Source organism: Oncorhynchus keta, chromosome 11 (genome assembly GCF_023373465.1).
Source record: "Oncorhynchus keta strain PuntledgeMale-10-30-2019 chromosome 11, Oket_V2, whole genome shotgun sequence".
In the NCBI taxonomy this organism is placed as follows: domain Eukaryota; kingdom Metazoa; phylum Chordata; class Actinopteri; order Salmoniformes; family Salmonidae; genus Oncorhynchus; species Oncorhynchus keta.
Genome location: NC_068431.1, coordinates 25,628,247 through 25,642,554, shown reverse-complemented (window position 1 = coordinate 25,642,554; position 14,308 = coordinate 25,628,247). Strand labels below are relative to the sequence as shown.

The following is a 14,308-nucleotide window of genomic DNA, read 5'->3' as shown; positions in this document are numbered from 1 at the left end:
GCACTGTACATGGCTACCTCAATTACCTCTTACCCCTGCATATCAACTCAGTACTGGTGCTCCCTGTATATAGCCATTAGGGTTAGGCGTTATGCAGATTTTCGTACCATTTCTGTAACATACTGGGGTATACAGTATTCCTGGAAGTACACACAAGGGACTCTATGTAAAAATAAATATATAATACTTTTAAAAATGTAATATCAAGCACAAAACAATTTAGTCAACAGGAGGGGATTGAATGTCTCTGCTGTAACCAAGAAGCTTGATCTTGACATCTAGACACTAACAAGTTAGCAAACCAAATGCATAGCTGGAGCCCTGAGCTGGATATATATATTTGACACATCTTAGATTTCTTAGTTATTCTTAACTTAGTGGCACAGCATACATAATTTTTTTTACGGTATTGAAAATCATAAATCATATTTTTATCTTTATCTAAATCTGCATTGTTAGAAAAGGACCCGTAAGTAAGCATTACACCGTTAATCTACACCTGTTTATGAATCATGTGACAAATAACACATATTATTTTATTTGCGCACTGTACCTGACAAACTTATTGATACATACAGTAGTAGGCCTACTTTACCATCAGTTACTTGCAATAATTTTATGCTGTAGGCCAAGTGTCATACATTCACATTGTAGGCCTAACACGTTTTTTGTCGAATGCAGGGGGGGACATGGAATTTTTTTCTAATTTCATGGAACATTCCACAGAGTTGCATGACATTTTTGCATAATTTACAGCTGAGAAAGCTAAGTAGTGAACAAAAACCAGTGGCCTCACTTTCTCAAGCCATTGCTTTGGCATGTGACACCTTACAACACTGACAAAATCTATTGCTTAGCTACGCTGCAAGCACAATAAAATAGTTCCATTACTTCAATGCCAATTAGTGTCCAAACAAGCCCTTGTTTTCTTCCTAATTGAAAGTACTTGCCTATATATCTCCCAATCAATCCCTTGTAAATTCCTTTAGGAAGGACAAGCATATAAAGATGTAACACACAGAGGGGATTTAACACAATGTTGCTATTGCAGAGACCATGTTTAACAATCCACCATTGATTGCTAGACGATGTAGTGAATTGTATGGTTTGTGTGTTCCTTCATACACAGTGTACAGACCACAGACAAACACAGCACAACAGTCTGTGTTTTCCCCCATCATTGCATACACACAGATTAAAGATACACACAAACACAATCAAACTGAATGGCCCCGCTGTCCTTTGTGCCTGAAGAGATCTGCTCCGTATCCTCCAGGCACCAGAACCCGATCCGCACCCCAATCCATCCCTGTGATTGACATGTCATTATGAAACGAGCTGGGCAATGTGTCCAAGCACTGACCTCCGAGAGCGAGTGTAAAATAATGGTATTGCATGTTTACACAGTTAAACACACACACACTGGGTTTGGCGGGGTCTTTGTGTAACGATGAGCAAAACAAACCTAGACCCTTCAGATTCCCCCATTGCTATGGAGTGGTAGACACAGCAGCCGCTTTAGACAATAGACAGCTCAGCTCTAGCCAGGTTAGCATAGAAGTTGTTAATACACTAATCCAGGTGCAGTGGGACTGGTGCAGGACCAAACCCAACATGGTACACAACAACAGAACAGAACACCGATCAGTAGTAAGCTGCCTTTACCATTCAGAGGAGAAATTTGTGCTGTTGATTTATAGGATAAACAGTGGTGCGCTTCATTTGAATCTGGGGCTGCCACTTGGTTAAATTTACCCTTGAATATGTGTGATACAATTCCAATTATGCCACTTTGACAGTGTTGAGGGCTGAGGGGCCTCATCTAATGCAGCTGAACTGCTGTGGATATGGATAGTATAGATTGCATACAGCCAATAGCCACTAGGTCAACCTGCTAAAGTGGTGATGGTCATGATGTGGGCTGGCTAAGCTTGACAAACAGACGTGAATCATTTCAAACAGGTCACAAGATCGAAAAACGAGGCCAGGTTCAATATGCACCTCGATCCACACTGTTAGCCCACTTCAAAACAGACACATCATGGAAAAGGCCTCCATATTAGACACACTAGCAACAGAAGCTTACTCAAATGTGACTCAGCATTCAGACAAGTGACTCGAATCATGGGGAAATGACATGGCTCTGTCAAACAGTCAATTTCACAGTGCGTGGATGGAAAGTCATCCTTGAAAAATGGCAAAAAACAACCACACACATCTATGGTCTACATTTTGAAGAGCTTCATTAGTGTCCTTTGCATTAGCCTCTAAGTTTTGGAATGAAATAACTACAGAAATAGCATCTTGTCAGTTCCACGTGATACGTCAATAGGTGGTTGTGAGGGCCTTTTCACCTCCATCTATGGAGCCAGCAGGTTTACTGTCTGTACAAAACAATTGTCAAGGCTAAGTGTGGGACGCAAAATAGCAGGCTTGGTTTAAGTACCACTGTAGCTCCAGACGGCTTGGCACAGCCTACTGTTTGCAGCGACTCCGCTCTTTCACTTCCTCCCTCTCTCCTTCTTCAGTGTTTTCACTTTTGTTAGCTTCCACTCTCCTCATATCAACTCTCTCTCCCTATTTCTTCATCAGTGTTCTGTGTTTTCACTTTCGTTAGTTACCGCTCCAACTCTTTTTCTCAACCCTGGGGTCTAAAATCTCCAAACTGAAGTGGTACGTTTGCTCAATTAGTTCTACAGACAAAGAACCTTGAGTGAGCTCCAAGCTTGACAAAGAGCTACAGAGGAGAAAGTTGTTTGTTCTTTAAGAGCTTAGAAAGTGTGCTGATCAAACAATGTTCGGGGACGAAAAGAGAGAGACAGAAACACAGATGGAAGAGTTTTTTGGGTCTCATTAAAGTTGACTTAATGTAAGAGAGATGCTGGAAAACAGCTAACGGTAATCCCCGTCCAGTTTCTGTGGGCTCGTCCCAAAAAATGCATGGTAGTAGGAGAGAACATGACCTAGTTCTTCGTTCTCTGCAAGCAGAGTTCAATAATGCTGCCGCCTGCAGCATGACTAGTTAGAGAGCACGGCTGGGCTCAGGACAATGATACAGCTAGTCGTATATACCAACAGCAAGGCTTTTCTCAGTGCAGGGCAGGAGCAATGAAAGCAAACCCCAAATGCAATCCCAAAGAGATGGTCATTTGAGTTGAGCAAAACATACTTTCCCTGTTACTGCAGGAAGGTGTTAAGAATTTGGACTTCTGAACAGAGAAAGGGTGAGTGTTGGTACATACCAACTCAAGCTGTCATGCACATAGTACACATACAAACACAATTAGTCTCACACACACACAAATGGAAATGGTAGGCTACATGTACAAATGCACGCGCACACACATTCACTGTCAAACAGTCACGCGCACACACACACACACACACACACACACACACACACACACACACACACACACACACACACACACACACACACACACACACACACACACACACACACACACACACACACACACACACACACACACACACACACACACACACACACACACACACACACACCTCATTACCGATGGCGCTCAATGACAGTTCAGTGAACCGGGAGCGACACAGCAACCAGTCTATTGTTCAGCTGGGATCCCTGCTGCTGAACCACACGTTAAAAACAACTTGTTCCGCTCCGTAAAAAAAAGTGACTAATTCCAACACCCAGCCAGTGCATGTCTAGCAGTGAAATACTGACTTGTCCATGAAGACTAAATCCACCATAGTGACAGAAGACCATCCACGGTGGCCTTGCTGCAGAGAGAGAGAGAGAATGTATGTGTGTGTGTGCAGACGTGGGTGAGCAGCTATTACGGCCTTCTGCTCTGTAGTCTCTGAAGCATAAGCTCAAAGCTAACCCACCTGCTATATTTTAGCCTAAAAAAGCTTTCACTGACACACAAGGACAAACTCAAAGGACTGTCTCCCAGCACTGAGAAAGGCGAGATAGACGAGAGAGAAAGATAAAGAGGAAGAGGGAGAGAGGTCCTCTCAGTCAGTACTCACAGCATTAGAGTCCCGTTGCCACTGCTTTGGTCACACAGCCTTTTGTTTGATTCCCTTCACGGTGCCTGCCGGGGGCTGAACGCAGAAAGAGAGCCCCCCTACTGAACACATACACACACTGAGTCCGTCCTCCCCCTTTAGCCTGGAGTATCCATGTCTCACTGTGTGTGTGTGTGTGTGTGTCTCTCAAAGTGGCAGGTTCCCCAGTCCCGCAAGCCTCTGTTCCCCTCGCGTCCGAGAACAAATCCACACTCCAGGATACAGATACAGCACTGTCTCCTTGCAAGCTCACATACACTCTCTCTCTCTGTTTGTTGTCCCGTGTGTGTGGAGTGCAACCCCTCCCTGTGTGGGATTCAGAGAGAGAGGAGGAAGGCAGTGGTAGCACCAGCACCAACTGTAGAGCAGTGGTTTGTTAGGTTTGGAAGATTCCACGTCAGGACCTGTGTGTTTTTCATCCCATCTGTTTTGTTCTTTCTCTCGCCATCTCTCATCCCAGTGACGTTCTCTAGGTTCCCTTCTCTCCGTCTGTTCTTACTACTTGGTTAGCCCTTCCCCACAGCATATTTTACACTCAATTTGTCAGGCAGAAGTAGTAGTTGACGAAAAAGCGGTTTTCTTTCCTTTCTTTTTCCTGCCCTGCGCTAATCCGCTCTGTCCGTCTTTCAACCACATGCTTTCTCACTCTCCTCTTTTCCTCACTCGCCCCCTCCCCCATATCTCATTGGTACAGTCCCCAGGACAAAGCAAGAGGGTTGGAGAGAGCCAAAAGAAACAGAGGGGAGGGGTGTGTAGATGTGGTTGGGAGGAGGGGGATGCCCTTGCAGGAGAGCAGTTCTTTTCTCCAGCATGTGCAGTCTTTCAATCTTTTTCTTTCCTTTTTCCATTTATCTTCTGGCCTGTGGAGGGGCAGAGGATTAACAGCACAGTGCAGACCCCTCAGTGAGAATCTCCCTATCCCAAATAATAAGCAGAGTTGAGAGGACAGACACACACCAGCCTGTGATCAATCCCAAAAAAGCTTGAATTATGCAACCTTTACACTTGACTGTCCATTTACAATTGTTATAAATTAAGAGATTTTGCAACCATGTTCTTTCGACCAATCGACTGCTATAAATTTTAGAACATGTCTTTTCCCATATACAGTATTTGATACACTGCCGATTTTGCAGGTTTACCTACTTACAAAGCATGTAGAGGTCTGTAATTTTTATCGTAGGTACACTTCAACTGTGAGAGACGGAATCTAAAACAAAAATCCAGAAAATCAAATTGTATAATTTTTAAGTAATTAATTTGCATTTTATTGCATGACATAAGTATTTGATCACCTACCAACCAGTATGAATTCCAGCTCTCACAGACCTGTTAAGTTTTTCTTTAAGAAGCCCTCCTGTTCTCCACTCATTACCTGTATTATCTGCACCTGTTTGAACTCGTTACCTGTATAAAAGACACCTGTCCACACACTCAATCAAACAGACTCCAACCTCTCCACAATGGCCAAGACCAGAGCTGTATAAAGACATCAGGAATAAAACTGCACAAGGCTGGGATAGGCTACAGGACAATAGGCAAGCAGCTTGGTGACAAGGCAACAACTGTTGGCGCAATTATTAGAAAATGGAAGAAGGTCAAGTTGATGGTCAATCACCCTCGGTCTGGGGCTCCATGCAAGATCTCACCTTGTGGGGCATCAATGATCATGAGGAAGGTGAGGGATCAGCCCAGAACTACACGGCAGGACCTGGTCAATGACCTGAAGAGAGCTGGGACCACAGTCTCAAAGAAAACCATTAGTAACACACTACGCCGTCATGGATTAAAATCCTGCAGCGCACGCAAGGTCCCCCTGCTCAAGCCAGCGCATGTCCAGGCCCATCTGAAGTTTGCCAATGACCATCTGGATGATCCAGAGGAGGAATGGGAGAAGGTCATGTGGTCTGATGAGACAAAAATTGAGCTTTTTGATCTAAACTCCATTCACCGTGTTTGGAGGAAGAAGAAGGATGAGTACAACCCCAAGAACACCATCCCAACCGTGAAGCATGGAGGTGGAAACATCATTCTTTGGGGATGCTTTTCTGCAAAGGGGACAGGACGACTGCACCGTATTGAGGGGAGAATGGATGGGGCCATGTATCGCGAGATCTTGGCCAACAACCTCCTTCCCTCAGTAAGAGCATTGAAGATGGGTCGTGGCTGGGTCTTCCAGCATGACAATGACCCGAAACACACAGCCAGGGCAACTAAGGAGTGGCTCCATAAGAAGTATCTCAAGGTCCTGGAGTGGCCTAGCCAGTCTCTAGACCTGAACCCAATAGAAAATATTTGGAGGGAGCTCAATGTCTGTATGGAGGAGTATGTATGGAGGAGTGGGCCAAAATTACAGATCTCTACATGCTTTGTAAGTAGGAAAACCTGCAAAATCGTCAGTGTATCAAATACTTGTTCTCCCCACTGTATTGACACACCCTGTGTTTTAATCAAATTAACTATATGATTGAGCTTGTCTGACACTTTAAGCTTCAGGTTTGATGCCTCAAGAGGTCACCAGAGATCTAGATAACAAGAAGGAAAACATTTTTCACCTGACCCAACTATTCTCTCGCTTTTGCAGATTCTGCCATTACTCTGCTGACGTTGCCGGTAATAGGCTACAGGAGGAGTAGGCAACCTTTTTCATGTGAAATGCCAATTTATCTTACCATTTCTACCGATCTGCGTGCCAGTTATGGTTTTCATATACACATTTTTGTGAAACAGTTTAGTTTAATTTATAATGTCTTCGCATCTCAAAATCATTGTTGTGGTTAATCAAACCAAATCTAAATGAAAATTATACAAACCTAAAAAGTTGCCATTGCCAACTACTTAAAAACAGCTTACAAAAAGCCAACAAATAAAAACATTGCAGGTAGAAAATGTCCTGACAAAAATATCCTAGAAATCATATTGGCTACACATGGCCTGTGTGCAACAAGCTTTAATTAACTGGGCGGCAGGTAGCCTAGTGGTTAGAGCATTGGAGTAGTAACCAAAATGTTGCCAGATCAAATCCTCAAGCTGACAAGGTAAAAATCTGTCGTTCTGCCCTTGAACAAGGCAGCTAACCCACTATTCCTATGCAGTCATTGACAATAAGAATTTGTTCTTATTAACTGACTTCCCTAAAAAATAATAACAACAATAAATATATATACATACACACATACAAGGCATTACTAATGAGCTATGAGGTAACAGCAGGTGTTTAAAAAAAGTACAAAGTGTTTGGTAGGTGTTAACCTTGTGTTAAGATGCCTATGATTAAAAAACAAAAAGCAATTATTATTGTGTTGAATTGTGCTTGGGAAATAAAGATAGAGATGGTTTTATAAAGGTAGTGGTAATATTTAATTCAATACAGAACAATGTAGACAGTTTAAATTACCCTATCCTGAAGCTCAACTTTCCCAATACCCAGGAATAAAAGGCAACTCTAAAATGTGCAGTTTTGTCACACAACACAATGCCACAGATATCTCAAGTTTTGAGGGAGTGTGCAATTGGCATGCAGACTGCAGGAATGTCCACCAGAACTGTTGCCAGAGAAGTGAATGTTAATTTTTCTACCATAAGGTGCCTTCAACGTTGAATTTGGCAGTACATCCAACCGACCTCACAACCGCAGACCACGTGTATGGGGTCATGTAGGCGAGCAGTTTGCTGATGTCAATGTTGTGAACAGAGTTCCCCATGGTGGTGGTGGGGTTATGGTATGGGCAGGCATAAGCGACAGACAACGAACACAATTGCATTTTATTGATAGCAATTTCAATGCAGAGATACTGTGACGAGATCATTGTCGTACCATTCATCTGCCTACATCACCTCATGTTTCAGGATAATGCACAGCCCTATGTCGCAAGGATCCGTTCTCATCTGAGTGGAGAAGTGCAACTGAAGCACGAAATGTATCTGATGCCGAGAAGATATTACAATAATAAGCATTTTACATCTGCGTTTACAAAACGCAGCAAGATATTTCTTGTGCGTTTTATATTTTTTCCTTCGTGAAAAACTCCGAATGCTGCATTAATGCGACCCCTAAGTTTACCTTGCCAGTTAATGTAAGTAAGTGGCTTAATTAATAAGGTAACGGGGCATCATATTGTGTTAGTTTTCTGCCGTGTTTGAGAAGTCAAAGCTCTTTGGATGAGTTATTTGTACAGCTGTACAGCCTCTTACACTGCACCAAGTACGAACAAACAAACTGCTGCCATTGACCTAAGGCACATATGTCAGAGTCAAGGCCCGCGGGCCACATCCGGCCCGCGAGAAGGTTTTTTACGGCCCCTGGGATGATCTTGATTTATTATTAGAACCGGCCCGCAGACCGCAGCAAGCCGGCAGCCCGCAGATCTTTTACACGCACCAATACTACATTTCCCACAATGCAACGGTGACGCACCGAGCAGTAGGCTGCTTCATTTCAATATTTATTGGCACAGCAGTTGTCAGCATCACAGTAAAATTAACTTTCAGATACCCATCAAAAATGGCAAAACGGAAGGTGGACACTGAGAACCGGGGTTTCAAACAAGGTGGGAGTCAGAGTATTTGTTCACGGAGGTAGCTGGAAAACCTGTGTGTCTTCTGTGTGGAGAAAGTGTGGCGGTACTGAAAGAGTATAATCTGAGACGACATTATGAAACGAAACACGCGGACAAAAACAAGAATATGGACATGGAACAAAGGCTACAAAAGGCAGAGGAATTAAAACGAGGCCTCAAATCTCGACAGGCTCTGTTCAAAAAAGCCAAATCACAAGGCCAGGCTGCTGTCAAGGCCAGTTTTATTTTGGCAGAAGAGATCGCTAAATCAGCCCGGCCATTTACGGAGGGGATTTCATCAAAAACTGCATGATTAAAGTTTGTGACGAAGTTTGCCCAGAAAAAAGGCAACTCTTTTTAAATGTGAGTCTGAGCAGAAACACCATTGCCGAGAGAGTAGACCAGTTGTCCATCAATCTAAAAGAGCAGCTTGTGAAAAAGGGAAAAGATTTCATTGCATATTCCTTGGCTGTGGATGAGAGCACCGACATTTCTGACATTGCCCAGTTGTCAATTTTCATCCGCGGAGTGGACTCCAGCCTAAGCGTGACAGAGGAGTTTTTGGCTTTACGTCCTATGCATGGCACAACTACGGGGCATGATTTGTATGAAGAGGTGTCAAGATGTGTAAATGAGATGGAGCTGCCTTGGGAAAAACTCGTGGGTTTGACAACCGATGGAGCACCTGCGATGTGTGGACACAGGAGCGGACTGGTGGCGAAGATACGGGAAAAGATGCAAGAGGAAAACGCGACAGGTGAGCTGACAGCTTATCATTGTATCATACACCAGGAAGCGTTGTGCGGTAAAGCCTTGAAAATGGAGCATGTAATGAGCATCATCACGCGCACAGTTAACTTTATCAGAGCCAAAGGTTTGAATCACCGCCAGTTCAAGGCATTTCTGACGGAGTTAGAAACGGAGCATGGTGATTTGCCTTATCACACAGAGGTGCGATGGCTAAGCCAGGGAAAGGTGCTTCAAAGATGTTTCGAGCTTCGTGAGGAGACTTTCATTTAATGTTCATGTTATGGGGATTTTTATATAAAGGAAATTTGTCTTTTGTGTCTGTTGAAAATTAAAGATTACTGACAGAGCCATAAGAAAATATTGCTTTATTTATCTGATCATATTGGAATATATTTGTTAGGTTTTCAGTAGGTTCAATTAGGTTCACTAGACTATATGCGTCATTTAAAATTTTTTCAATGAACATTCGAACAGTCCGGCCCTCGGCTTGTAGCTAAATTTTTTATTTGGCCCTCCGTCCATTTGACTTTGACACCCCTGACCTAAGGGAATTGCAGGCGTTTCAAATAATGCAGGGATTCGGTACGAAGAAGCATAAGCAACTTTTTGTTTGTTTGCCAGAGAGAATTGGGGGACTGCAGAGGTAGATGAGGTATTTGGAGTGTCCCTCCCACACAACAAACTTCACATGCTGGTATTTTTGTCAGGCTGTAGAAAAGGAGGCTTTCAAGTGCTGTTCACCTTTGGGGCTACACTGCAGTGCTTCAGAACAAACCGAGAGAAACATTGAAAGATATATTCAATATGACCAACTGGAAGGTAAGCTACTGTTTCAGGGCTCTACAGTGCTAAAATGTTGGTAGAATATGCTCAAATATTTTTGCTGGGCTACCTGGAATTGTAATTTGGGAGCACCAGCCCCCTATAAAAGAAATCACCCAGATAATAATTGTAATAATTACTTTGCTGTACCGTAGTCTCTTAAATGCCATAGAGAATAGACTGAGGACAGATTCGAACGGCTTGTTTCTAGACCAAACTTTTCAAATACTACCGACATAATTTTTTGTTGTTGTAACTGTACTCCTACATCTCTTTATATGCGCCTACATTTTTCAACTTAGGAGCACAAATGTCAGCCTGTATGGACTGGACGGAGATCGCAGCAGTAAGTGGATGAGATTAAGGATCGGGAGTGGAGTGTGAAAAATTGCAAAGCTGCTTATGAAACAAATAACATAGCAGTTGACTTACTCACTGTACACACTGTTACTGCATACACAAGCACAGTGTCACGCAATGACACAAACATAGCACACAGATGTGCAGGTACACAAAGTCATGCGTATGTCAGAGGCTGGTGGAAGTCACTATAGGAGGATGGGCTCATTGTAATGGCTGGAATGGAATTAATGGAAAGGAATCAAACACATCCAACATATGGAAAAACATTTGACTCAGTTCTTTTTACTCCATTCCAGTCATTACAATGAGCATGTCCTCCTATAGCTCCTACAAGACTCCTCTGGCATACACACGCACACAGTATGTCAAGATAGCACTGAAAACACTAGGACTGTTTCTGCTGCTGTGACGTCACTAAGAGTAGACTGACAGGGCAGGCGGGCAAGCATTCATTGGGGCTAAAAAAATATTTACACCGAAGCTCCGAGCAGCTCGTCAATATGGTGCTACTGCCCTGTTATGCACGGAACTCTCCAGCAGCATAGTGCTATGCTGACTCTTTTGCAGCATGGTACGTTCCTAGTTTCCCCAGTAGTCACACACTGCAAATGACTGCGGTCTCCGTAATAACCGTTAGAATAGCAAAACTATGTGCTGCCATAGAAATAGAATGAACAGAACGGGCATCCCCGTTCTTGTCAATGATGCCATAATGGATGGCCTGGCGGCCATTGCAAGTGTACCCATAGGAGCAAAGCAAAAAGTAAAAAGCTGGACCTGTACCCATCAAATGTGGCGAACAGTACAGTAAATATAAAATTCACAAAATCAACAGTGTAATGTTAGGATTCAGTCTCATGTCAGGTGACCTTCGGTCTAATACTTTTCCCATAATCTCGAAACTGTTCCCTTTCAATTGTTACAATGGTTATGCATATGCTTTTCATATTTCTTCTGTAAGAAACATTTCAATTTAGCCCTATCCATATATGCCAATTCCCACAAGTGTAAACGTTATGAGTGTATCGTAACCTAATACATCAGATAATAATCACTGAGCTCTATTTTAAGAGCCGTGCAGCTTTTTTGCCAAAACATGAGGATTTTACATGTTGTGGTGGACACCTTCAAAATTGTTTCCGCGGGTTGCAAATAAGCTAAATTAGCATGACAAGAGCTGAATTAAATGTAAAGGCCTTGAAAATAAAAGCTCAGTGCTCTGTTGACATTTCACAGAGATATGCTTGTTTGTGAGAAATCTTTGAAAAAATAATTTAGCATTATCTGAGAAGTGTATACTTAAATATGAAAATAGCACATGTCATGTCTCAAAATCAATATCCATCTTTCCTCTATATTGTTTTATGTCCTGCGGATTCGAGAAGGAAGATGATGAGCTCAACAGGAAAGTGAGCCTGTCAGATAGCCATCATTCTCGCACCACGTTCAGCCTAGCTGACGTAACGCTGTGTGCAATTTTCCTAATTTTGGACTTTTTCTCCCTCTGCCCTCTATTGATTTAGTCACCATAATTCTGAACATCCTACAAGTATAAAAACATGAGATTTGCACCATTGGTTTTCTTGGAAGATTATCTACACAACAAATTATTGAACAAATTGGTCAAATTATTAGTTTTTGATTGGACACCCTAGTCCATGTTACCGCAGAAACGGACTCAACTGCACGAACACCCGACTGTCCCTCCTTCTGTCAGCGGTTTGTAAAAAAATTCATCAATAAAATAACAGTTGACGGTTATTTTATTTTCATGACGGTCTTCATTCGTAACCGTCAGTTACACAGTAAGTGTGCCAGTTCTAGGTAGCCTACATTAGATTAAGCTTTGCAGCAATGCTAAGCTAAGTGCACTGTACAGAAGGGGGGAGTTTCGCATGGGCACAGTTGGAGTGTGGACGTCCCAAGCTGTAGATCATGTACTGGGACAAGGAGACCCTCAGCTCCGCTAAAACCATTGACAACTGTGTGCTTTTTAAGTGATTGTTAAAGATGCACTAAGCAGAAATTGCTCCACCATTTCCTGGTTGCTAAAAATAGTTCACTAATTTCAGTTAACGTGACAAAACAAGCAAGTATAGTGTACATAATCATTATACCATCTAAACCGCTGTGAAATATATTTTCCATATTAAGCTGGTGTACAAAACCAAAAGTAAAAGACGCAAGAACAAAACTTAACAGAAAGCATAGAAATAACACACATAGAACACATCTACTGCTTCGTAGACTTTCAATGAGAATGACAGATCTAAAACACACATTTCTATGTGAATTTGGTTGGGTAGCCCAAAAAAGTTACATATGTGTCACGTTCTGTCCATCGTTCGTATGTGTTTTCCTTGTTTTAGTGTTGGTCAGGACGTGAGCTGGGTGGGCATTCTATGTTGTGTGTCTGGTTTGTCTATTTCTATGTTTGGCCTGATATGGTTCTCAATCAGAGGCAGGTGTTAGTCATTGTCTCTGATTGGGAACCATATTTAGGTAGCCTGTTTTGTGTTGGGTTTTGTGGGTGATTGTTCCTCTCTCTGTGTTTGCACCAGATAGGACTGTTTAGGTTTTCACTTTTCTTGTTTTGTATAGTCTGTTCATGTATAGTCATCTTTATTAAAAACATGAATAACCACCACGCTGCATTTTGGTCTGCCTCTCTTTCACCAGAAGAAAACCCTTACAGAATCACCCACCAACCAAGGACCAAGCGGCGTGGTAAACAGAGGCAGCAGCAACAGCAGCAGCAGGAGAAGCGACAGGTGCAGCAGGAGCAAAAGCAGCAGCAGCAAAGGCAACAGCAGGAGAAGCAACAGAGGCAGCAGCAGTGGGAGAGGCTGCACTATTTGGATAAATGGACTTGGGAGGAGATCCTTGACGGAAAAGGACCCTGGGCAGAGCCAGGGGAATATTGCCGCCCCAAAGCCGAGCTGGAGGCAGCGAAAGCAGAGAGGCGGCATTATGAGGAGCTAGCACGGCAGAGCGGCTGGAAGCCCGAGAGGCACCCCCAAAAATTTCTTGGGGGGGGCACAGGGAGAGTGTGGCAGAGTCAGGAGTCAGACCTGAGCCAACTCCCCCTGTTTACCGTAAGGAGCCATGGATGGAATTGGAGCTGTCGGCGAAGCAGAGTGCTGAGTCTGAGACTGTGGAGGATGTATTGGACAGAGTAGAAAGAAAGCTGTTGGTTTGGCATAGTATGCACGGCATACCAGTGCCAGCACCACGCATCAGGCCTACAGTGCGTCCCGCCTGTCCAGCGCTGCCGGAGCCTTCCCCCTCTCCAGCGCAGCCAGAGTCTCCCGCCTGTCCGGCGCTGTCAGAGCTACCGCCCCTCATGCCAGAGGCGCCAGAGCCCCTCATGCCAGAGGCACCAGTGCTCCTCAGTCCAGCGCTGCCAGAGCCTTTTTCTCCGGTCTGCCCAGCGCCGTCTGAGCTACCCGTCTGCCCAGCGCCGCCAGTGCCACCAGTCTGCCCAGCGCCGCCAGTGCCGCCAGTCTGCCCAGCGCCGCCAGATCTGCCAGTCGGCCAGGATCTGCCAGTCGGCCAGGATCTGCCAGGATCCGCCAGTCGGCCAGGATCCGCCAGTCTGCCAGGATCAGTTAGATCCGCCATTCAGCCAGGATCCGCCAGTCAGCCAGGATCCGCCAGAACTGCCAGTCGGGCCAGGATCTGCCAGTCGGGCCAGGATCTGCCAGTCGTCCAGGATCTGCCAGTCAGCCAGGATCCGCCAGTCGGCCAGGATCCGCCAGAAC

The 14,308-nt window shown here is 44.1% G+C and overlaps 1 protein-coding gene across 7 annotated transcripts in view; it reads right to left on the bottom strand.

Annotated features, from left to right (window-relative positions):
* LOC118389975 (rho GTPase-activating protein 32-like) overlaps positions 1 to 14,308 on the bottom strand; it is a 262,757-nt gene that overhangs the window by 74,824 nt on the left and 173,625 nt on the right. For 3 of the 7 annotated variants that reach the window (XM_035780035.2, XM_035780036.2, XM_052529795.1), the window contains exon 1: positions 4,015 to 4,714. The exons of 3 other annotated variants lie outside the window; for them this stretch is intronic. The gene's annotated coding sequence lies outside the window, so the exon portion shown is untranslated. Of the gene's footprint in view, positions 1 to 4,014; positions 4,715 to 14,308 lie in introns of those variants that run through there. One more of the 7 variants, XM_052529797.1, reaches the window with a different exon arrangement.